Raw genomic sequence first — 25224 nt, forward strand, 5'->3', positions numbered from 1 at the left:
GGATAAGGCACTGGCCTCCTAAGCCAGGGATTGTGGGTTCGAGTCCCATCTGGGGTGCTGGGAAAGCAGAGTGGCGCAGCGGAAGCGTGCTGGGCCCATAACCCAGAGGTCGATGGATCGAAACCATCCTCTGCTAAGTCAGCTTTAGTCCTAAAAAAGCATTCCTTTAGTCCAAAAATAGCACACCTTTCAATGTCAGAGGGGTGTGAGTCAAAAATTGATAGAAAGCCTCTAAAGACAGGGTGAATTCACTCTATAGCATTTCTTTCAATGTTTTAATTTAATGAAACTCTTCAAGGCACTTCATGCTTCACTCTAGCAAATCCCAATAGACACTCAAAATAACCTACAAATTCAAGCTTGTGTCGTAAAAAATTTAAGTCCCTTTCAAGAAAGTGAATGAAAATGGTGCTCGACAAGATGTTTAGAAGTAGACCTGGAAATTTCAAAACTTAAAAGCATGTTTGCCAAGCTGATATGTTCATATGCTTGTACAAAAGATCTGCCAATTCCCTTGAGCCATGAGGTTGATTTGCTGACAACAGATGGCGTGATGACAAGGGGTAATGTCGAGAGATGTGTTACATTGGCCTATCTTATCAAAGATCTCTTGCTGAATCTTCTCCAGGACCTCCAGACTTCTCCTACATATTTGGCCAAAAGAATGGACGCGGAACAACGTGTGGATTTTTCAAATGTCACTGGATATCAAAGATTGGGTGAAAGGGAAACTGAAATCCAGAAAGATTGAAAATACAAAAGATCTGCTAAGTCCCCTGCTCAGTGGGTGAAAGGGAAACTGAAATTCATAATGATTGAAATGACAAAAGATCTGCTAATTCCCTTCAGCTATGGTCGTGTTTGCACAAAGCAGTACAGAAACAAAATTGAGTTGAAGCATTGTACTGACTTTTCATTTTTCTGTCTCTCAGGTGTCTGACTAGAACAGACTGTACTGAGAACAGAGCCCTCTGATATATTCCAGAAGTATAGGTTGCGTTCATCGTGGGTACTGGACATCCGCAAGCTTTAGCAAGAGCCCCAGTGGCCTAATGGATAAGGCACTGGCCTCCTAAGCCAGGGATTGTGGGTTCGAGTCCCATCTGAGGTGCTGGGAAAGCAGAGTGGCGCAGCGGAAGCGTGCTGGGCCCATAACCCAGAGGTCGATGGATCGAAACCATCCTCTGCTAAGTCAGCTTTAGTCCTAAAAAAGCATTCCTTTAGTCCAAAAATAGCACACCTTTCAATGTCAGAGGGGTGTGAGTCAAAAATTGATAGAAAGCCTCTAAAGACAGGGTGAATTCACTCTATAGCATTTCTTTCAATGTTTTAATTTAATGAAACTCTTCAAGGCACTTCATGCTTCACTCTAGCAAATCCCAATAGACACTCAAAATAACCTACAAATTCAAGCTTGTGTTGTAAAAAATGTAAGTCCCTTTCAAGAAAGTGAATGAAAATGGTGCTCGACAAGATGTTTAGAAGTAGACCTGGAAATTTCAAAACTTAAAAGCATGTTTGCCAAGCTGATATGTTCATATGCTTGTACAAAAGATCTGCCAATTCCCTTGAGCCATGAGGTTGATTTGCTGACAACAGATGGCGTGATGACAAGGGGTAATGTCGAGAGATGTGTTACATTGGCCTATCTTATCAAAGATCTCTTGCTGAATCTTCTCCAGGACCTCCAGACTTCTACATATTTGGCCAAAAGAATGGACGCGGAACAACGTGTGGATTTTTCAAATGTCACTGGATATCAAAGATTGGGTGAAAGGGAAACTGAAATCCAGAAAGATTGAAAATACAAAAGATCTGCTAAGTCCCCTGCTCAGTGGGTGAAAGGGAAACTGAAATTCATAATGATTGAAATGACAAAAGATCTGCTAATTCCCTTCAGCTATGGTCGTGTTTGCACAAAGCAGTACAGAAACAAAATTGAGTTGAAGCATTGTACTGACTTTTCATTTTTCTGTCTCTCAGGTGTCTGACTAGAACAGACTGTACTGAGAACAGAGCCCTCTGATATATTCCAGAAGTATAGGTTGCGTTCATCGTGGGTACTGGACATCCGCAAGCTTTAGCAAGAGCCCCAGTGGCCTAATGGATAAGGCACTGGCCTCCTAAGCCAGGGATTGTGGGTTCGAGTCCCATCTGGGGTGCTGGGAAAGCAGAGTGGCGCAGCGGAAGCGTGCTGGGCCCATAACCCAGAGGTCGATGGATCGAAACCATCCTCTGCTAAGTCAGCTTTAGTCCTAAAAAAGCATTCCTTTAGTCCAAAAATAGCACACCTTTCAATGTCAGAGGGGTGTGAGTCAAAAATTGATAGAAAGCCTCTAAAGACAGGGTGAATTCACTCTATAGCATTTCTTTCAATGTTTTAATTTAATGAAACTCTTCAAGGCACTTCATGCTTCACTCTAGCAAATCCCAATAGACACTCAAAATAACCTACAAATTCAAGCTTGTGTTGTAAAAAATTTAAGTCCCTTTCAAGAAAGTGAATGAAAATGGTGCTCGACAAGATGTTTAGAAGTAGACCTGGAAATTTCAAAACTTAAAAGCATGTTTGCCAAGCTGATATGTTCATATGCTTGTACAAAAGATCTGCCAATTCCCTTGAGCCATGATGTTGATTTGCTGACAACAGATGGTGTGATGACAAGGGGTAATGTCGAGAGATGTGTTACATTGGCCTATCTTATCAAAGATCTCTTGCTGAATCTTCTCCAGGACCTCCAGACTTCTACATATTTGGCCAAAAGAGGTGACGCGGAACAACGTGTGGATTTTTCAAATGTCACTGGATGTCAAAGATTGGGTGAAAGGGAAACTGAAATCCAGAAAGATTGAAAATACAAAAGATCTGCTAAGTCCCCTGCTCAGTGGGTGAAAGGGAAACTGAAATTCATAATGATTGAAATGACAAAAGATCTGCTAATTCCCTTCAGCTATGGTCGTGTTTGCACAAAGCAGTACAGAAACAAAATTGAGTTGAAGCATTGTACTGACTTTTCATTTTTCTGTCTCTCAGGTGTCTGACTAGAACAGACTGTACTGAGAACAGAGCCCTCTGATATATTCCAGAAGTATAGGTTGCGTTCATCGTGGGTACTGGACATCCGCAAGCTTTAGCAAGAGCCCCAGTGGCCTAATGTATAAGGCACTGGCCTCCTAAGCCAGGGATTGTGGGTTCGAGTCCCATCTGGGGTGCTGGGAAAGCAGAGTGGTGCAGCGGAAGCGTGCTGGGCCCATAACCCAGAGGTCGATGGATCGAAACCATCCTCTGCTAAGTCAGCTTTAGTCCTAAAAAAGCATTCCTTTAGTCCAAAAATAGCACACCTTTCAATGTCAGAGGGGTGTGAGTCAAAAATTGATAGAAAGCCTCTAAAGACAGGGTGAATTCACTCTATAGCATTTCTTTCAATGTTTTAATTTAATGAAACTCTTCAAGGCACTTCATGCTTCACTCTAGCAAATCCCAATAGACACTCAAAATAACCTACAAATTCAAGCTTGTGTTGTAAAAAATGTAAGTCCCTTTCAAGAAAGTGAATGAAAATGGTGCTCGACAAGATGTTTAGAAGTAGACCTGGAAATTTCAAAACTTAAAAGCATGTTTGCCAAGCTGATATGTTCATATGCTTGTACAAAAGATCTGCCAATTCCCTTGAGCCATGAGGTTGATTTGCTGACAACAGATGGCGTGATGACAAGGGGTAATGTCGGGAGATGTGTTACACTGGCCTATCTTATCAAAGATCTCTTGCTAAATCTTCTCCAGGACCTCCAGACTTCTCCTACATATTTGGCCAAAAGAATGGACGCGGAACAACGTGTGGATTTTTCAAATGTCACTGGATATCAAAGATTGGGTGAAAGGGAAACTGAAATCCAGAAAGATTGAAAATACAAAAGATCTGCTAAGTCCCCTGCTCAGTGGGTGAAAGGGAAACTGAAATTCATAATGATTGAAATGACAAAAGATCTGCTAATTCCCTTCAGCTATGGTCGTGTTTGCACAAAGCAGTACAGAAACAAAATTGAGTTGAAGCATTGTACTGACTTTTCATTTTTCTGTCTCTCAGGTGTCTGACTAGAACAGACTGTACTGAGAACAGAGCCCTCTGATATATTCCAGAAGTATAGGTTGCGTTCATCGTGGGTACTGGACATCCGCAAGCTTTAGCAAGAGCCCCAGTGGCCTAATGTATAAGGCACTGGCCTCCTAAGCCAGGGATTGTGGGTTCGAGTCCCATCTGGGGTGCTGGGAAAGCAGAGTGGTGCAGCGGAAGCGTGCTGGGCCCATAACCCAGAGGTCGATGGATCGAAACCATCCTCTGCTAAGTCAGCTTTAGTCCTAAAAAAGCATTCCTTTAGTCCAAAAATAGCACACCTTTCAATGTCAGAGGGGTGTGAGTCAAAAATTGATAGAAAGCCTCTAAAGACAGGGTGAATTCACTCTATAGCATTTCTTTCAATGTTTTAATTTAATGAAACTCTTCAAGGCACTTCATGCTTCACTCTAGCAAATCCCAATAGACACTCAAAATAACCTACAAATTCAAGCTTGTGTTGTAAAAAATGTAAGTCCCTTTCAAGAAAGTGAATGAAAATGGTGCTCGACAAGATGTTTAGAAGTAGACCTGGAAATTTCAAAACTTAAAAGCATGTTTGCCAAGCTGATATGTTCATATGCTTGTACAAAAGATCTGCCAATTCCCTTGAGCCATGAGGTTGATTTGCTGACAACAGATGGCGTGATGACAAGGGGTAATGTCGGGAGATGTGTTACACTGGCCTATCTTATCAAAGATCTCTTGCTAAATCTTCTCCAGGACCTCCAGACTTCTCCTACATATTTGGCCAAAAGAATGGACGCGGAACAACGTGTGGATTTTTCAAATGTCACTGGATATCAAAGATTGGGTGAAAGGGAAACTGAAATCCAGAAAGATTGAAAATACAAAAGATCTGCTAAGTCCCCTGCTCAGTGGGTGAAAGGGAAACTGAAATTCATAATGATTGAAATGACAAAAGATCTGCTAATTCCCTTCAGCTATGGTCGTGTTTGCACAAAGCAGTACAGAAACAAAATTGAGTTGAAGCATTGTACTGACTTTTCATTTTTCTGTCTCTCAGGTGTCTGACTAGAACAGACTGTACTGAGAACAGAGCCCTCTGATATATTCCAGAAGTATAGGTTGCGTTCATCGTGGGTACTGGACATCCGCAAGCTTTAGCAAGAGCCCCAGTGGCCTAATGGATAAGGCACTGGCCTCCTAAGCCAGGGATTGTGGGTTCGAGTCCCATCTGGGGTGCTGGGAAAGCAGAGTGGCGCAGCGGAAGCGTGCTGGGCCCATAACCCAGAGGTCGATGGATCGAAACCATCCTCTGCTAAGTCAGCTTTAGTCCTAAAAAAGCATTCCTTTAGTCCAAAAATAGCACACCTTTCAATGTCAGAGGGGTGTGAGTCAAAAATTGATAGAAAGCCTCTAAAGACAGGGTGAATTCACTCTATAGCATTTCTTTCAATGTTTTAATTTAATGAAACTCTTCAAGGCACTTCATGCTTCACTCTAGCAAATCCCAATAGACACTCAAAATAACCTACAAATTCAAGCTTGTGTCGTAAAAAATTTAAGTCCCTTTCAAGAAAGTGAATGAAAATGGTGCTCGACAAGATGTTTAGAAGTAGACCTGGAAATTTCAAAACTTAAAAGCATGTTTGCCAAGCTGATATGTTCATATGCTTGTACAAAAGATCTGCCAATTCCCTTGAGCCATGATGTTGATTTGCTGACAACAGATGGTGTGATGACAAGGGGTAATGTCGAGAGATGTGTTACATTGGCCTATCTTATCAAAGATCTCTTGCTGAATCTTCTCCAGGACCTCCAGACTTCTACATATTTGGCCAAAAGAGGTGACGCGGAACAACGTGTGGATTTTTCAAATGTCACTGGATGTCAAAGATTGGGTGAAAGGGAAACTGAAATCCAGAAAGATTGAAAATACAAAAGATCTGCTAAGTCCCCTGCTCAGTGGGTGAAAGGGAAACTGAAATTCATAATGATTGAAATGACAAAAGATCTGCTAATTCCCTTCAGCTATGGTCGTGTTTGCACAAAGCAGTACAGAAACAAAATTGAGTTGAAGCATTGTACTGACTTTTCATTTTTCTGTCTCTCAGGTGTCTGACTAGAACAGACTGTACTGAGAACAGAGCCCTCTGATATATTCCAGAAGTATAGGTTGCGTTCATCGTGGGTACTGGACATCCGCAAGCTTTAGCAAGAGCCCCAGTGGCCTAATGTATAAGGCACTGGCCTCCTAAGCCAGGGATTGTGGGTTCGAGTCCCATCTGGGGTGCTGGGAAAGCAGAGTGGTGCAGCGGAAGCGTGCTGGGCCCATAACCCAGAGGTCGATGGATCGAAACCATCCTCTGCTAAGTCAGCTTTAGTCCTAAAAAAGCATTCCTTTAGTCCAAAAATAGCACACCTTTCAATGTCAGAGGGGTGTGAGTCAAAAATTGATAGAAAGCCTCTAAAGACAGGGTGAATTCACTCTATAGCATTTCTTTCAATGTTTTAATTTAATGAAACTCTTCAAGGCACTTCATGCTTCACTCTAGCAAATCCCAATAGACACTCAAAATAACCTACAAATTCAAGCTTGTGTTGTAAAAAATGTAAGTCCCTTTCAAGAAAGTGAATGAAAATGGTGCTCGACAAGATGTTTAGAAGTAGACCTGGAAATTTCAAAACTTAAAAGCATGTTTGCCAAGCTGATATGTTCATATGCTTGTACAAAAGATCTGCCAATTCCCTTGAGCCATGAGGTTGATTTGCTGACAACAGATGGCGTGATGACAAGGGGTAATGTCGGGAGATGTGTTACACTGGCCTATCTTATCAAAGATCTCTTGCTAAATCTTCTCCAGGACCTCCAGACTTCTCCTACATATTTGGCCAAAAGAATGGACGCGGAACAACGTGTGGATTTTTCAAATGTCACTGGATATCAAAGATTGGGTGAAAGGGAAACTGAAATCCAGAAAGATTGAAAATACAAAAGATCTGCTAAGTCCCCTGCTCAGTGGGTGAAAGGGAAACTGAAATTCATAATGATTGAAATGACAAAAGATCTGCTAATTCCCTTCAGCTATGGTCGTGTTTGCACAAAGCAGTACAGAAACAAAATTGAGTTGAAGCATTGTACTGACTTTTCATTTTTCTGTCTCTCAGGTGTCTGACTAGAACAGACTGTACTGAGAACAGAGCCCTCTGATATATTCCAGAAGTATAGGTTGCGTTCATCGTGGGTACTGGACATCCGCAAGCTTTAGCAAGAGCCCCAGTGGCCTAATGGATAAGGCACTGGCCTCCTAAGCCAGGGATTGTGGGTTCGAGTCCCATCTGGGGTGCTGGGAAAGCAGAGTGGCGCAGCGGAAGCGTGCTGGGCCCATAACCCAGAGGTCGATGGATCGAAACCATCCTCTGCTAAGTCAGCTTTAGTCCTAAAAAAGCATTCCTTTAGTCCAAAAATAGCACACCTTTCAATGTCAGAGGGGTGTGAGTCAAAAATTGATAGAAAGCCTCTAAAGACAGGGTGAATTCACTCTATAGCATTTCTTTCAATGTTTTAATTTAATGAAACTCTTCAAGGCACTTCATGCTTCACTCTAGCAAATCCCAATAGACACTCAAAATAACCTACAAATTCAAGCTTGTGTCGTAAAAAATTTAAGTCCCTTTCAAGAAAGTGAATGAAAATGGTGCTCGACAAGATGTTTAGAAGTAGACCTGGAAATTTCAAAACTTAAAAGCATGTTTGCCAAGCTGATATGTTCATATGCTTGTACAAAAGATCTGCCAATTCCCTTGAGCCATGAGGTTGATTTGCTGACAACAGATGGCGTGATGACAAGGGGTAATGTCGAGAGATGTGTTACATTGGCCTATCTTATCAAAGATCTCTTGCTGAATCTTCTCCAGGACCTCCAGACTTCTCCTACATATTTGGCCAAAAGAATGGACGCGGAACAACGTGTGGATTTTTCAAATGTCACTGGATATCAAAGATTGGGTGAAAGGGAAACTGAAATCCAGAAAGATTGAAAATACAAAAGATCTGCTAAGTCCCCTGCTCAGTGGGTGAAAGGGAAACTGAAATTCATAATGATTGAAATGACAAAAGATCTGCTAATTCCCTTCAGCTATGGTCGTGTTTGCACAAAGCAGTACAGAAACAAAATTGAGTTGAAGCATTGTACTGACTTTTCATTTTTCTGTCTCTCAGGTGTCTGACTAGAACAGACTGTACTGAGAACAGAGCCCTCTGATATATTCCAGAAGTATAGGTTGCGTTCATCGTGGGTACTGGACATCCGCAAGCTTTAGCAAGAGCCCCAGTGGCCTAATGGATAAGGCACTGGCCTCCTAAGCCAGGGATTGTGGGTTCGAGTCCCATCTGAGGTGCTGGGAAAGCAGAGTGGCGCAGCGGAAGCGTGCTGGGCCCATAACCCAGAGGTCGATGGATCGAAACCATCCTCTGCTAAGTCAGCTTTAGTCCTAAAAAAGCATTCCTTTAGTCCAAAAATAGCACACCTTTCAATGTCAGAGGGGTGTGAGTCAAAAATTGATAGAAAGCCTCTAAAGACAGGGTGAATTCACTCTATAGCATTTCTTTCAATGTTTTAATTTAATGAAACTCTTCAAGGCACTTCATGCTTCACTCTAGCAAATCCCAATAGACACTCAAAATAACCTACAAATTCAAGCTTGTGTTGTAAAAAATGTAAGTCCCTTTCAAGAAAGTGAATGAAAATGGTGCTCGACAAGATGTTTAGAAGTAGACCTGGAAATTTCAAAACTTAAAAGCATGTTTGCCAAGCTGATATGTTCATATGCTTGTACAAAAGATCTGCCAATTCCCTTGAGCCATGAGGTTGATTTGCTGACAACAGATGGCGTGATGACAAGGGGTAATGTCGAGAGATGTGTTACATTGGCCTATCTTATCAAAGATCTCTTGCTGAATCTTCTCCAGGACCTCCAGACTTCTACATATTTGGCCAAAAGAGGTGATGCGGAACAACGTGTGGATTTTTCAAATGTCACTGGATGTCAAAGATTGGGTGAAAGGGAAACTGAAATCCAGAAAGATTGAAAATACAAAAGATCTGCTAAGTCCCCTGCTCAGTAGGTGAAAGGGAAACTGAAATTCATAATGATTGAAATGACAAAAGATCTGCTAATTCCCTTCAGCTATGGTCGTGTTTGCACAAAGCAGTACAGAAACAAAATTGAGTTGAAGCATTGTACTGACTTTTCATTTTTCTGTCTCTCAGGTGTCTGACTAGAACAGACTGTACTGAGAACAGAGCCCTCTGATATATTCCAGAAGTATAGGTTGCGTTCATCGTGGGTACTGGACATCCGCAAGCTTTAGCAAGAGCCCCAGTGGCCTAATGTATAAGGCACTGGCCTCCTAAGCCAGGGATTGTGGGTTCGAGTCCCATCTGGGGTGCTGGGAAAGCAGAGTGGCGCAGCGGAAGCGTCCTGGGCCCATAACCCAGAGGTCGATGGATCGAAACCATCCTCTGCTAAGTCAGCTTTAGTCCTAAAAAAGCATTCCTTTAGTCCAAAAATAGCACACCTTTCAATGTCAGAGGGGTGTGAGTCAAAAATTGATAGAAAGCCTCTAAAGACAGGGTGATTATGTTGGCTTGCGAAGCAGCCAACATACTGTTCTCTCTATTCTTCTTATTCTTCTTCTTATTATTATTCTATTCGAGTTTTCGGTAACTTTCACAGGTCGCAGTTTTTGAGCTAGAACCTTGAAAATTGGCAGGTTCACAGATCTCATATGGAAGAAGTGTGCTTGTGCTTTTGGGACATGTCGGACATACGGTGTCCTCAGGACAAGTCCTCAAAGTTGACTTTTTCCCATAGAGAATGAATGGCGGAATGTTCAGAAATGTCCCCAGTTAGTGTGCTGTCATGAAAAATCTCCTGGATAAACAGCTGTAAATTCCTTCCACTTTCATCTAGAAGCTCCATTTAAATTTTAAATGAGAGAGAAATTTGTCCTTTCTGGCACGCCAAAATATCTAATCATTTTATCAATTACTTTTAGAGTTATGAGCATTTGTTTGGCACTAGACACAGAAAACTGCCCCATTAACTCCCATGTTAATTTCTCAAAATCAGAACTGTCTTTTTCACAATTTGCCTCTGTGTTTAACTTGTCATAAATCAGACAATATTGGGTCAAACAACACATAAATTACACCAAAATGATCAGCCAGGGGTCCTCTCTCATACAATATCTTCGGTTAAGCGATACGTTAAATAGAGCCCGAAGTACGACCGTTTGTTCGGAGGGTGCAAATCACATTAAACGAGGCTTCTAGAGTGGAAGAGACCGTGTTTCAGTTAAGGGATTTTTCACAATTTGCCTCTGTGTTTAACTTGTCATAAATCAGACAATATTGGGTCAAACAACACACAAATTACACCAAAATGATCAGCCAGGGGTCCTCTCTCAAACAATATCTTCGGCGATAAGTTAAACAGAGCCCGAACTACGACCGTTTGTTTGGAGGGTGCAAATCACATTAAACAAGGCTCCTCCACTCAGAGTGGTGTCAGTTATGTTGAATGTGTCTTCCCCTCCCCCCACACACGCACGCACACATGCATCTCTCTCATACCCACTCCACACAGACACACACATATACATCACACACACACACACACAGATGGAGCAGAGGAACAGATGGGGAAGATGGAGCAGAGGGGCAGATGGGGCAGGTAGAGCAGCAGGGCAGGTAGAGCAGCGGGGCAGATGGAGCAGATGGGGCAGATAAAGCAGATGGGGCAGAAGGGCAGATGGATCAGAGGGGCAGATAGAGCAGATGGAGCACACACGCACGGAACCTCTTCTCTCCCTCAGTCCCTGCAGCAGTATTAACTGTATAACTGAACAACAACCCAATTTTAACTAACCCACAACCAATTACCCCTCAACAGTAATTGCCCCACCACAGGTAAGTACCCCCTCAACAAAAAAAATCACATCTAAACAAGCTTTTACCAGGAACTACACAATAATCTTAATAGCCATCAACAACAATAACCCCAACAGGTCAATAACCCCTCAATATCAACTACCCCACAGCCAATTACCCCTCAGCAGTAATTGCCCCAAACAGCTAAATCACCTCTTAACATTAACAACCCTATTAAACTAATAGCCTTCAACAATATCAAATACATCTGCATTAACTACCCCAATGGCAATTTTACTACCCCACAACTAATTGCCCCTCAACAGTAATTGCCCCACCACAGGTAAATACCCCCTCAACAAAACATTCCACATCTAAACAAGCTTTTAACAGGAACTACACAGTAATCTTAATACCCATCAACAACAATAACCCCAACAGGTCAATAACCCCTCAATATCAACTACCCCACAGCCAATTACCCCTCAGCAGTAATTGCCCCAAACAGCTATATTACCTATTAACCACAACAACACCATTAAACTATTAGTCTTCAACAATAACAAATACATCTGCATTAACTACCCCAATGGCAATAGCCCCTCAACAGTAATTGCCCCATCACAGGTAATTGCCCCTCAACAACAAATACAACATCTAAACAAGCTTTTAACAGGAACTACACAGAAATCTTTAAAGCTATCAACAACAATAACCCCAACAGGTCAATAACCCCTCAATGTCAACTACCCCACAGCCAATTACCCCTCAATAGTAATTGCCCTAACAGCTAAACTACCCCTCAACTGCAACTACCCCTTTAGCCAAATACATCAGCATCAACCACACCAGTCAATTTAGTAGCTAATGCCTAGTGCTACACTGATTATCATATTGATGCCATTTGTCTATCCTCCCCTTCTATCATTTCATTCATCCCTCCATCCTCCCATAGGAATGCATTGATTTCATCAATCTCTTAATTTTCAAGATATAGTAATCAAACTTGGTAAAATGACTCAGGAGCTGATGCCTAGCACTGCACTGAGTATCATATTGATGCCATTTGTCTATCCTCCCCTTCAATCATTTCATTCATCCCTCCATCTTCCCATAGGAATGCATTGATTTCATCAATCCCTTAATTTGCAAGATATATTGATCAAACTTGGTAAAATGACTTAGGAGCTGATCCCTAACACTACACTGAATAACATATTGATGCCATTTGTCTATCCTCCCGTTCTATCATTTCATTCCTCCCTCCATCCTCCCATATGGACCCATTGATTTCATAACTCCGTTAATTTTCAAGACTTAATGATCAGACTTGGTGAACTGACTCAATAGCTGATCCCTAGCACTGCACTGAATATCATATTGATGCCATTTGTCTATCCTCCCCTTCTATCATTTCATTCATCCTTCCATCCTCCCATAAGAATGCATTGACTTAATCAATCCCTTAATTTTCAAGATATAGTTATCAAACTTGGTAAAATGACTCAGAAGCTGATCCCTAACACTACACTGAATATCATATTGATGTCATTTATCTATGCTCCCCTTCTATCATTTCATTTATCCCTCCATCTTCCTATAGTAATGCATTGATTTCATAACTCCCTTAATTTTCAAGATATAGTGATCAAACTTTGTAAAATGACTCAGGAGCTGATGCCTTGCACTGCACTGAATATCATATTGATGCCATTTGTCTATCCTCCCGTTCTATCATTTCATTCATCCCCCCATCTCATAGAAATGCATTGATTTAATCAATCCCTTAATTTTCAAGATATAGTGATCAAACTTTGTAAATTGACTCAGGAGCTGATCCCTAACACTATACTGAATATCATATTGATGCCATTTGTCTATCCTCCCATTCTATCATTTCATTCATCCCTCCATCCTCCCATATGGACCCATTGATTTCATAACTCCCTTAATTTTCAAGATATCGTGATCGAACCTGGTGAAATGAATCAGGAGCTAATGCCTAGTGCTACACTGATTATCATATTGATGCCATTTGTCTATCCTCCCCTTCTATCATTTCATTCATCCCTCCATCCTCCCATAGGAATGCATTGATTTCATCAATCTCTTAATTTTCAAGATATAGTAATCAAACTTGGTAAAATGACTCAGGAGCTGATGCCTAGCACTGCACTGAGTATCATATTGATGCCATTTGTCTATCCTCCCCTTCAATCATTTCATTCATCCCTCCATCTTCCCATAGGAATGCATTGATTTCATCAATCCCTTAATTTGCAAGATATATTGATCAAACTTGGTAAAATGACTTAGGAGCTGATCCCTAACACTACACTGAATAACATATTGATGCCATTTGTCTATCCTCCCGTTCTATCATTTCATTCCTCCCTCCATCCTCCCATATGGACCCATTGATTTCATAACTCCGTTAATTTTCAAGACTTAATGATCAGACTTGGTGAACTGACTCAATAGCTGATCCCTAGCACTGCACTGAATATCATATTGATGCCATTTGTCTATCCTCCCCTTCTATCATTTCATTCATCCTTCCATCCTCCCATAAGAATGCATTGACTTAATCAATCCCTTAATTTTCAAGATATAGTTATCAAACTTGGTAAAATGACTCAGAAGCTGATCCCTAACACTACACTGAATATCATATTGATGTCATTTATCTATGCTCCCCTTCTATCATTTCATTTATCCCTCCATCTTCCTATAGTAATGCATTGATTTCATAACTCCCTTAATTTTCAAGATATAGTGATCAAACTTTGTAAAATGACTCAGGAGCTGATGCCTTGCACTGCACTGAATATCATATTGATGCCATTTGTCTATCCTCCCGTTCTATCATTTCATTCATCCCCCCATCTCATAGAAATGCATTGATTTAATCAATCCCTTAATTTTCAAGATATAGTGATCAAACTTTGTAAATTGACTCAGGAGCTGATCCCTAACACTATACTGAATATCATATTGATGCCATTTGTCTATCCTCCCATTCTATCATTTCATTCATCCCTCCATCCTCCCATATGGACCCATTGATTTCATAACTCCCTTAATTTTCAAGATATCGTGATTGAACCTGGTGAAATGAATCAGGAGCTGATGCCTTGCACTGCCCTGAATATCATATTGATGGCATTTGTCGATCCTCCCCTTCTATCATTTCATTTATCCCTCCATCTCATAGAAATGCAATGATTTAATCAATTCCTTAATTTTCAAGATATAGTGATCAAACTTGATAAAATGACTCAGGAGCTGATGCCTAGAACTGCACTGAATATCATATTGATGTCATTTGTCCTCCCCTTCTATCATTTCATTCATCCCTCCATCCTCCTATAGGAATGCACTGATTTCATCAATCTCTTAATTTTCAAGACTTGGTGATCAGACTTGGTGAAATTACCCAAAAGCTGATCCCTAGCACTACACTGAATATCATTTAACAGTGATAACATTGAAACAACCTTTAACATCATTTAGCAGGTTGTCAACATTTAAACAGCCTTCAACATCATTTAGCAGGATATCAACATTAAAACAACCTTTAACATTAGGAGGTCAACAACATTCAAAACAACGTTTCAGCTGCTTTGCAAGCCAACATAAAGTTTGTTCACAAACTTTGCCTATCTAGTTCACTCTATAGCATTTCTTTCAATGTTTTAATTTAATGAAACTCTTCAAGGCACTTCATGCTTCACTCTAGCAAATCCCAATAGACACTCAAAATAACCTACAAATTCAAGCTTGTGTTGTAAAAAATTTAAGTCCCTTTCAAGAAAGTGAATGAAAATGGTGCTCGACAAGATGTTTAGAAGTAGACCTGGAAATTTCAAAACTTAAAAGCATGTTTGCCAAGCTGATATGTTCATATGCTTGTACAAAAGATCTGCCAATTCCCTTGAGCCATGATGTTGATTTGCTGACAACAGATGGCGTGATGACAAGGGGTAATGTCGAGAGATGTGTTACATTGGCCTATCTTATCAAAGATCTCTTGCTGAATCTTCTCCAGGACCTCCAGACTTCTACATATTTGGCCAAAAGAGGTGACGCGGAACAACGTGTGGATTTTTCAAATGTCACTGGATGTCAAAGATTGGGTGAAAGGGAAACTGAAATCCAGAAAGATTGAAAATACAAAAGATCTGCTAAGTCCCCTGCTCAGTGGGTGAAAGGGAAACTGAAATTCATAATGATTGAAATGACAAAAGATCTGCTAATTCCCTTCAGCTATGGTCGTGTTTGCACAAAGCAGTACAGAAACAAAATTGAGTTGAAGCATTGTACTGACTTTTCATTTTTCTGTCTCTCAGGTGTCTGATTAAAACAGACTGTACTGAGAACAGAGCCCTCTGATATATTCCAGAAGTATAGGTTGCGTTCATCGTGGGTACTGGACATCCGCAAGCTTTAGCAAGAGCCCCAGTGGCCTAATGGATAAGGCACTGGCCTCCTAAGCCAGGGATTGTGGGTTCGAGTCCCATCTGGGGTGCTGGGAAAGCAGAGTGGCGCAGCGGAAGCGTGCTGGGCCCATAACCCAGAGGTCGATGGATCGAAACCATCCTCTGCTAAGTCAGCTTTAGTCCTAAAAAAGCATTCCTTTAGTCCAAAAATAGCACACCTTTCAATGTCAGAGGGGTGTGAGTCAAAAATTGATAGAAAGCCTCTAAAGACAGGGTGAATTCACTCTATAGCATTTCTTTCAATGTTTTAATTTAATGAAACTCTTCAAGGCACTTCATGCTTCACTCTAGCAAATCCCAATAGACACTCAAAATAACCTACAAATTCAAGCTTGTGTTGTAAAAAATTTAAGTCCCTTTCAAGAAAGTGAATGAAAATGGTGCTCGACAAGATGTTTAGAAGTAGACCTGGAAATTTCAAAACTTAAAAGCATGTTTGCCAAGCTGATATGTTCATATGCTTGTACAAAAGATCTGCCAATTCCCTTGAGCCATGAGGTTGATTTGCTGACAACAGATGGCGTGATGACAAGGGGTAATGTCGAGAGATGTGTTACATTGGCCTATCTTATCAAAGATCTCTTGCTGAATCTTCTCCAGGACCTCCAGACTTCTACATATTTGGCCAAAAGAGGTGATGCGGAACAACGTGTGGATTTTTCAAATGTCACTGGATGTCAAAGATTGGGTGAAAGGGAAACTGAAATCCAGAAAGATTGAAAATACAAAAGATCTGCTAAGTCCCCTGCTCAGTAGGTGAAAGGGAAACTGAAATTCATAATGATTGAAATGACAAAAGATCTGCTAATTCCCTTCAGCTATGGTCGTGTTTGCACAAAGCAGTACAGAAACAAAATTGAGTTGAAGCATTGTACTGACTTTTCATTTTTCTGTCTCTCAGGTGTCTGACTAGAACAGACTGTACTGAGAACAGAGCCCTCTGATATATTCCAGAAGTATAGGTTGCGTTCATCGTGGGTACTGGACATCCGCAAGCTTTAGCAAGAGCCCCAGTGGCCTAATGTATAAGGCACTGGCCTCCTAAGCCAGGGATTGTGGGTTCGAGTCCCATCTGGGGTGCTGGGAAAGCAGAGTGGCGCAGCGGAAGCGTGCTGGGCCCATAACCCAGAGGTCGATGGATCGAAACCATCCTCTGCTAAGTCAGCTTTAGTCCTAAAAAAGCATTCCTTTAGTCCAAAAATAGCACACCTTTCAATGTCAGAGGGGTGTGAGTCAAAAATTGATAGAAAGCCTCTAAAGACAGGGTGAATTCACTCTATAGCATTTCTTTCAATGTTTTAATTTAATGAAACTCTTCAAGGCACTTCATGCTTCACTCTAGCAAATCCCAATAGACACTCAAAATAACCTACAAATTCAAGCTTGTGTTGTAAAAAATTTAAGTCCCTTTCAAGAAAGTGAATGAAAATGGTGCTCGACAAGATGTTTAGAAGTAGACCTGGAAATTTCAAAACTTAAAAGCATGTTTGCCAAGCTGATATGTTCATATGCTTGTACAAAAGATCTGCCAATTCCCTTGAGCCATGAGGTTGATTTGCTGACAACAGATGGCGTGATGACAAGGGGTAATGTCGAGAGATGTGTTACATTGGCCTATCTTATCAAAGATCTCTTGCTGAATCTTCTCCAGGACCTCCAGACTTCTACATATTTGGCCAAAAGAGGTGATGCGGAACAACGTGTGGATTTTTCAAATGTCACTGGATGTCAAAGATTGGGTGAAAGGGAAACTGAAATCCAGAAAGATTGAAAATACAAAAGATCTGCTAAGTCCCCTGCTCAGTAGGTGAAAGGGAAACTGAAATTCATAATGATTGAAATGACAAAAGATCTGCTAATTCCCTTCAGCTATGGTCGTGTTTGCACAAAGCAGTACAGAAACAAAATTGAGTTGAAGCATTGTACTGACTTTTCATTTTTCTGTCTCTCAGGTGTCTGACTAGAACAGACTGTACTGAGAACAGAGCCCTCTGATATATTCCAGAAGTATAGGTTGCGTTCATCGTGGGTACTGGACATCCGCAAGCTTTAGCAAGAGCCCCAGTGGCCTAATGGATAAGGCACTGGCCTCCTAAGCCAGGGATTGTGGGTTCGAGTCCCATCTGGGGTGCTGGGAAAGCAGAGTGGCGCAGCGGAAGCGTGCTGGGCCCATAACCCAGAGGTCGATGGATCGAAACCATCCTCTGCTAAGTCAGCTTTAGTCCTAAAAAAGCATTCCTTTAGTCCAAAAATAGCACACCTTTCAATGTCAGAGGGGTGTGAGTCAAAAATTGATAGAAAGCCTCTAAAGACAGGGTGAATTCACTCTATAGCATTTCTTTCAATGTTTTAATTTAATGAAACTCTTCAAGGCACTTCATGCTTCACTCTAGCAAATCCCAATAGACACTCAAAATAACCTACAAATTCAAGCTTGTGTTGTAAAAAATTTAAGTCCCTTTCAAGAAAGTGAATGAAAATGGTGCTCGACAAGATGTTTAGAAGTAGACCTGGAAATTTCAAAACTTAAAAGCATGTTTGCCAAGCTGATATGTTCATATGCTTGTACAAAAGATCTGCCAATTCCCTTGAGCCATGAGGTTGATTTGCTGACAACAGATGGCGTGATGACAAGGGGTAATGTCGAGAGATGTGTTACATTGGCCTATCTTATCAAAGATCTCTTGCTGAATCTTCTCCAGGACCTCCAGACTTCTACATATTTGGCCAAAAGAGGTGATGCGGAACAACGTGTGGATTTTTCAAATGTCACTGGATGTCAAAGATTGGGTGAAAGGGAAACTGAAATCCAGAAAGATTGAAAATACAAAAGATCTGCTAAGTCCCCTGCTCAGTAGGTGAAAGGGAAACTGAAATTCATAATGATTGAAATGACAAAAGATCTGCTAATTCCCTTCAGCTATGGTCGTGTTTGCACAAAGCAGTACAGAAACAAAATTGAGTTGAAGCATTGTACTGACTTTTCATTTTTCTGTCTCTCAGGTGTCTGACTAGAACAGACTGTACTGAGAACAGAGCCCTCTGATATATTCCAGAAGTATAGGTTGCGTTCATCGTGGGTACTGGACATCCGCAAGCTTTAGCAAGAGCCCCAGTGGCCTAATGTATAAGGCACTGGCCTCCTAAGCCAGGGATTGTGGGTTCGAGTCCCATCTGGGGTGCTGGGAAAGCAGAGTGGCGCAGCGGAAGCGTGCTGGGCCCATAACCCAGAGGTCGATGGATCGAAACCATCCTCTGCTAAGTCAGCTTTAGTCCTAAAAAAGCATTCCTTTAGTCCAAAAATAGCACACCTTTCAATGTCAGAGGGGTGTGAGTCAAAAATTGATAGAAAGCCTCTAAAGACAGGGTGAATTCACTCTATAGCATTTCTTTCAATGTTTTAATTTAATGAAACTCTTCAAGGCACTTCATGCTTCACTCTAGCAAATCCCAATAGACACTCAAAATAACCTACAAATTCAAGCTTGTGTTGTAAAAAATTTAAGTCCCTTTCAAGAAAGTGAATGAAAATGGTGCTCGACAAGATGTTTAGAAGTAGACCTGGAAATTTCAAAACTTAAAAGCATGTTTGCCAAGCTGATATGTTCATATGCTTGTACAAAAGATCTGCCAATTCCCTTGAGCCATGAGGTTGATTTGCTGACAACAGATGGCGTGATGACAAGGGGTAATGTCGAGAGATGTGTTACATTGGCCTATCTTATCAAAGATCTCTTGCTGAATCTTCTCCAGGACCTCCAGACTTCTACATATTTGGCCAAAAGAGGTGATGCGGAACAACGTGTGGATTTTTCAAATGTCACTGGATGTCAAAGATTGGGTGAAAGGGAAACTGAAATCCAGAAAGATTGAAAATACAAAAGATCTGCTAAGTCCCCTGCTCAGTAGGTGAAAGGGAAACTGAAATTCATAATGATTGAAATGACAAAAGATCTTCTAATTCCCTTCAGCTATGGTCGTGTTTGCACAAAGCAGTACAGAAACAAAATTGAGTTGAAGCATTGTACTGACTTTTCATTTTTCTGTCTCTCAGGTGTCTGACTAGAACAGACTGTACTGAGAACAGAGCCCTCTGATATATTCCAGAAGTATAGGTTGCGTTCATCGTGGGTACTGGACATCCGCAAGCTTTAGCAAGAGCCCCAGTGGCCTAATGTATAAGGCACTGGCCTCCTAAGCCAGGGATTGTGGGTTCGAGTCCCATCTGGGGTGCTGGGAAAGCAGAGTGGCGCAGCGGAAGCGTGCTGGGCCCATAACCCAGAGGTCGATGGATCGAAACCATCCTCTGCTAAGTCAGCTTTAGTCCTAAAAAGCATTCCTTTAGTCCAAAAATAGCACACCTTTCAATGTCAGAGGGGTGTGAGTCAAAAATTGATAGAAAGCCTCTAAAGACAGGGTGAATTCACTCTATAGCATTTCTTTCAATGTTTTAATTTAATGAAACTCTTCAAGGCACTTCATGCTTCACTCTAGCAAATCCCAATAGACACTCAAAATAACCTACAAATTCAAGCTTGTGTTGTAAAAAATTTAAGTCCCTTTCAAGAAAGTGAATGAAAATGGTGCTCGACAAGATGTTTAGAAGTAGACCTGGAAATTTCAAAACTTAAAAGCATGTTTGCCAAGTTGATATGTTCATATGCTTGTACAAAAGATCTGCTAATTCCCTTGAGCCATGAGGTTGATTTGCTGACAACAGATGGCGTGATGACAAGGGGTAATGTCGAGAGATGTGTTACACTGGCCTATCTTATCAAAGATCTCTTGCTGAATCTTCTCCAGGACCTCCAGACTTCTACATATTTGGCCAAAAGAATGGACGCGGAACAACGTGTGGATTTTTCAAATGTCACTGGATATCAAAGATTGGGTGAAAGGGAAACTGAAATCCAGAAAGATTGAAAATACAAAAGATCTGCTAAGTCCCCTGCTCAGTGGGTGAAAGGGAAACTGAAATTTATAATGATTGAAATGACAAAAGATCTGCTAATTCCCTTCAGCTATGGTCGTGTTTGCACAAAGCAGTACAGAAACAAAATTGAGTTGAAGCATTGTACTGACTTTTCATTTTTCTGTCTCTCAGGTGTCTGACTAGAACAGACTGTACTGAGAACAGAGCCCTCTGATATATTCCAGAAGTATAGGTTGCGTTCATCGTGGGTACTGGACATCCGCAAACTTTAGCAAGAGCCCCAGTGGCCTAATGGATAAGGCACTGGCCTCCTAAGCCAGGGATTGTGGGTTCGAGTCCCATCTGGGGTGCTGGGAAAGCAGAGTGGCGCAGCGGAAGCGTGCTGGGCCCATAACCCAGAGGTCGATGGATCGAAACCATCCTCTGCTAAGTCACCTTTAGTCCTAAAAAAGCATTCCTTTAGTCCAAAAATAGCACACCTTTCAATGTCAGAGGGGTGTGAGTCAAAAATTGATAGAAAGCCTCTAAAGACAGGGTGAATTCACTCTATAGCATTTCTTTCAATGTTTTAATTTAATGAAACTCTTCAAGGCACTTCATGCTTCACTCTAGCAAATCCCAATAGACACTCAAAATAACCTACAAATTCAAGCTTGTGTTGTAAAAAATGTAAGTGCCTTTCAAGAAAGTGAATGAAAATGGTGCTCGACAAGATGTTTAGAAGTAGACCTGGAAATTTCAAAACTTAAAAGCATGTTTGCCAAGTTGATATGTTCATATGCTTGTACAAAAGATCTGCTAATTCCCTTGAGCCATGAGGTTGATTTGCTGACAACAGATGGCGTGATGACAAGGGGTAATGTCGAGAGATGTGTTACACTGGCCTATCTTATCAAAGATCTCTTGCTGAATCTTCTCCAGGACCTCCAGACTTCTACATATTTGGCCAAAAGAATGGACGCGGAACAACGTGTGGATTTTTCAAATGTCACTGGATATCAAAGATTGGGTGAAAGGGAAACTGAAATCCAGAAAGATTGAAAATACAAAAGATCTGCTAAGTCCCCTGCTCAGTGGGTGAAAGGGAAACTGAAATTCATAATGATTGAAATGACAAAAGATCTGCTAATTCCCTTCAGCTATGGTCGTGTTTGCACAAAGCAGTACAGAAACAAAATTGAGTTGAAGCATTGTACTGACTTTTCATTTTTCTGTCTCTCAGGTGTCTGACTAGAACAGACTGTACTGAGAACAGAGCCCTCTGATATATTCCAGAAGTATAGGTTGCGTTCATCGTGGGTACTGGACATCCGCAAGCTTTAGCAAGGGCCCCAGTGGCCTAATGGATAAGGCACTGGCCTCCTAAGCCAGGGATTGTGGGTTCGAGTCCCATCTGGGGTGCTGGGAAAGCAGAGTGGCGCAGCGGAAGCGTGCTGGGCCCATAACCCAGAGGTCGATGGATCGAAACCATCCTCTGCTAAGTCAGCTTTAGTCCTAAAAAAGCATTCCTTTAGTCCAAAAATAGCACACCTTTCAATGTCAGAGGGGTGTGAGTCAAAAATTGATAGAAAGCCTCTAAAGACAGGGTGAATTCACTCTATAGCATTTCTTTCAATGTTTTAATTTAATGAAACTCTTCAAGGCACTTCATGCTTCACTCTAGCAAATCCCAATAGACACTCAAAATAACCTACAAATTCAAGCTTGTGTTGTAAAAAATTTAAGTCCCTTTCAAGAAAGTGAATGAAAATGGTGCTCGACAAGATGTTTAGAAGTAGACCTGGAAATTTCAAAACTTAAAAGCATGTTTGCCAAGCTGATATGTTCATATGCTTGTACAAAAGATCTGCCAATTCCCTTGAGCCATGAGGTTGATTTGCTGACAACAGATGGCGTGATGACAAGGGGTAATGTCGAGAGATGTGTTACATTGGCCTATCTTATCAAAGATCTCTTGCTGAATCTTCTCCAGGACCTCCAGACTTCTACATATTTGGCCAAAAGAGGTGATGCGGAACAACGTGTGGATTTTTCAAATGTCACTGGATGTCAAAGATTGGGTGAAAGGGAAACTGAAATCCAGAAAGATTGAAAATACAAAAGATCTGCTAAGTCCCCTGCTCAGTAGGTGAAAGGGAAACTGAAATTCATAATGATTGAAATGACAAAAGATCTGCTAATTCCCTTCAGCTATGGTCGTGTTTGCACAAAGCAGTACAGAAACAAAATTGAGTTGAAGCATTGTACTGACTTTTCATTTTTCTGTCTCTCAGGTGTCTGACTAGAACAGACTGTACTGAGAACAGAGCCCTCTGATATATTCCAGAAGTATAGGTTGCGTTCATCGTGGGTACTGGACATCCGCAAGCTTTAGCAAGAGCCCCAGTGGCCTAATGTATAAGGCACTGGCCTCCTAAGCCAGGGATTGTGGGTTCGAGTCCCATCTGGGGTGCTGGGAAAGCAGAGTGGCGCAGCGGAAGCGTGCTGGGCCCATAACCCAGAGGTCGATGGATCGAAACCATCCTCTGCTAAGTCAGCTTTAGTCCTAAAAAAGCATTCCTTTAGTCCAAAAATAGCACACCTTTCAATGTCAGAGGGGTGTGAGTCAAAAATTGATAGAAAGCCTCTAAAGACAGGGTGAATTCACTCTATAGCATTTCTTTCAATGTTTTAATTTAATGAAACTCTTCAAGGCACTTCATGCTTCACTCTAGCAAATCCCAATAGACACTCAAAATAACCTACAAATTCAAGCTTGTGTTGTAAAAAATTTAAGTCCCTTTCAAGAAAGTGAATGAAAATGGTGCTCGACAAGATGTTTAGAAGTAGACCTGGAAATTTCAAAACTTAAAAGCATGTTTGCCAAGTTGATATGTTCATATGCTTGTACAAAAGATCTGCTAATTCCCTTGAGCCATGAGGTTGATTTGCTGACAACAGATGGCGTGATGACAAGGGGTAATGTCGAGAGATGTGTTACACTGGCCTATCTTATCAAAGATCTCTTGCTGAATCTTCTCCAGGACCTCCAGACTTCTACATATTTGGCCAAAAGAATGGACGCGGAACAACGTGTGGATTTTTCAAATGTCACTGGATATCAAAGATTGGGTGAAAGGGAAACTGAAATCCAGAAAGATTGAAAATACAAAAGATCTGCTAAGTCCCCTGCTCAGTGGGTGAAAGGGAAACTGAAATTTATAATGATTGAAATGACAAAAGATCTGCTAATTCCCTTCAGCTATGGTCGTGTTTGCACAAAGCAGTACAGAAACAAAATTGAGTTGAAGCATTGTACTGACTTTTCATTTTTCTGTCTCTCAGGTGTCTGACTAGAACAGACTGTACTGAGAACAGAGCCCTCTGATATATTCCAGAAGTATAGGTTGCGTTCATCGTGGGTACTGGACATCCGCAAACTTTAGCAAGAGCCCCAGTGGCCTAATGGATAAGGCACTGGCCTCCTAAGCCAGGGATTGTGGGTTCGAGTCCCATCTGGGGTGCTGGGAAAGCAGAGTGGCGCAGCGGAAGCGTGCTGGGCCCATAACCCAGAGGTCGATGGATCGAAACCATCCTCTGCTAAGTCAGCTTTAGTCCTAAAAAAGCATTCCTTTAGTCCAAAAATAGCACACCTTTCAATGTCAGAGGGGTGTGAGTCAAAAATTGATAGAAAGCCTCTAAAGACAGGGTGATTATGTTGGCTTGCGAAGCAGCCAACATACTGTTCTCTCTATTCTTCTTATTCTTCTTCTTATTATTATTCTATTCGAGTTTTCGGTAACTTTCACAGGTCGCAGTTTTTGAGCTAGAACCTTGAAAATTGGCAGGTTCACAGATCTCATATGGAAGAAGTGTGCTTGTGCTTTTGGGACATGTCGGACATACGGTGTCCTCAGGACAAGTCCTCAAAGTTGACTTTTTCCCATAGAGAATGAATGGCGGAATGTTCAGAAATGTCCCCAGTTAGTGTGCTGTCATGAAAAATCTCCTGGATAAACAGCTGTAAATTCCTTCCACTTTCATCTAGAAGCTCCATTTAAATTTTAAATGAGAGAGAAATTTGTCCTTTCTGGCACGCCAAAATATCTAATCATTTTATCAATTACTTTTAGAGTTATGAGCATTTGTTTGGCACTAGACACAGAAAACTGCCCCATTAACTCCCATGTTAATTTCTCAAAATCAGAACTGTCTTTTTCACAATTTGCCTCTGTGTTTAACTTGTCATAAATCAGACAATATTGGGTCAAACAACACATAAATTACACCAAAATGATCAGCCAGGGGTCCTCTCTCATACAATATCTTCGGTTAAGCGATACGTTAAATAGAGCCCGAAGTACGACCGTTTGTTCGGAGGGTGCAAATCACATTAAACGAGGCTTCTAGAGTGGAAGAGACCGTGTTTCAGTTAAGGGATTTTTCACAATTTGCCTCTGTGTTTAACTTGTCATAAATCAGACAATATTGGGTCAAACAACACACAAATTACACCAAAATGATCAGCCAGGGGTCCTCTCTCAAACAATATCTTCGGCGATAAGTTAAACAGAGCCCGAACTACGACCGTTTGTTTGGAGGGTGCAAATCACATTAAACAAGGCTCCTCCACTCAGAGTGGTGTCAGTTATGTTGAATGTGTCTTCCCCTCCCCCCACACACGCACGCACACATGCATCTCTCTCATACCCACTCCACACAGACACACACATATACATCACACACACACACACACAGATGGAGCAGAGGAACAGATGGGGAAGATGGAGCAGAGGGGC

General features: G+C 41.4%; 10 non-coding genes across 10 annotated transcripts; all 10 read left to right on the plus strand.

The window, feature by feature from the left end:
• Nucleotides 1–1038: 1038 nt before the first annotated feature.
• On the plus strand, nt 1039–1111 carry trnar-ccu (transfer RNA arginine (anticodon CCU)). The gene has a single exon. It is a non-coding gene; the product is annotated as a tRNA-Arg (tRNA).
• A 978-nt stretch (nt 1112–2089) lies between these two features.
• trnar-ccu (transfer RNA arginine (anticodon CCU)) lies at nt 2090–2162 on the plus strand. The gene has a single exon. It is a non-coding gene; the product is annotated as a tRNA-Arg (tRNA).
• Nucleotides 2163–5248: 3086 nt separating this feature from the next.
• Nucleotides 5249–5321, plus strand: trnar-ccu (transfer RNA arginine (anticodon CCU)). Its single transcript has one exon. It is a non-coding gene; the product is annotated as a tRNA-Arg (tRNA).
• Nucleotides 5322–7353: 2032 nt separating this feature from the next.
• On the plus strand, nt 7354–7426 carry trnar-ccu (transfer RNA arginine (anticodon CCU)). The gene has a single exon. It is a non-coding gene; the product is annotated as a tRNA-Arg (tRNA).
• Nucleotides 7427–8407: 981 nt separating this feature from the next.
• Nucleotides 8408–8480, plus strand: trnar-ccu (transfer RNA arginine (anticodon CCU)). The gene has a single exon. It is a non-coding gene; the product is annotated as a tRNA-Arg (tRNA).
• A 6989-nt stretch (nt 8481–15469) lies between these two features.
• On the plus strand, nt 15470–15542 carry trnar-ccu (transfer RNA arginine (anticodon CCU)). Its single transcript has one exon. It is a non-coding gene; the product is annotated as a tRNA-Arg (tRNA).
• Nucleotides 15543–17571: 2029 nt separating this feature from the next.
• trnar-ccu (transfer RNA arginine (anticodon CCU)) lies at nt 17572–17644 on the plus strand. The gene has a single exon. It is a non-coding gene; the product is annotated as a tRNA-Arg (tRNA).
• A 3079-nt stretch (nt 17645–20723) lies between these two features.
• On the plus strand, nt 20724–20796 carry trnar-ccu (transfer RNA arginine (anticodon CCU)). Its single transcript has one exon. It is a non-coding gene; the product is annotated as a tRNA-Arg (tRNA).
• A 978-nt stretch (nt 20797–21774) lies between these two features.
• Nucleotides 21775–21847, plus strand: trnar-ccu (transfer RNA arginine (anticodon CCU)). The gene has a single exon. It is a non-coding gene; the product is annotated as a tRNA-Arg (tRNA).
• A 2029-nt stretch (nt 21848–23876) lies between these two features.
• trnar-ccu (transfer RNA arginine (anticodon CCU)) lies at nt 23877–23949 on the plus strand. Its single transcript has one exon. It is a non-coding gene; the product is annotated as a tRNA-Arg (tRNA).
• The last annotated feature ends 1275 nt before the right edge of the window (nt 23950–25224 follow it).

This window comes from Brachyhypopomus gauderio, chromosome 10 (assembly GCF_052324685.1).
Source record: "Brachyhypopomus gauderio isolate BG-103 chromosome 10, BGAUD_0.2, whole genome shotgun sequence".
Lineage (NCBI taxonomy): Eukaryota > Metazoa > Chordata > Actinopteri > Gymnotiformes > Hypopomidae > Brachyhypopomus > Brachyhypopomus gauderio.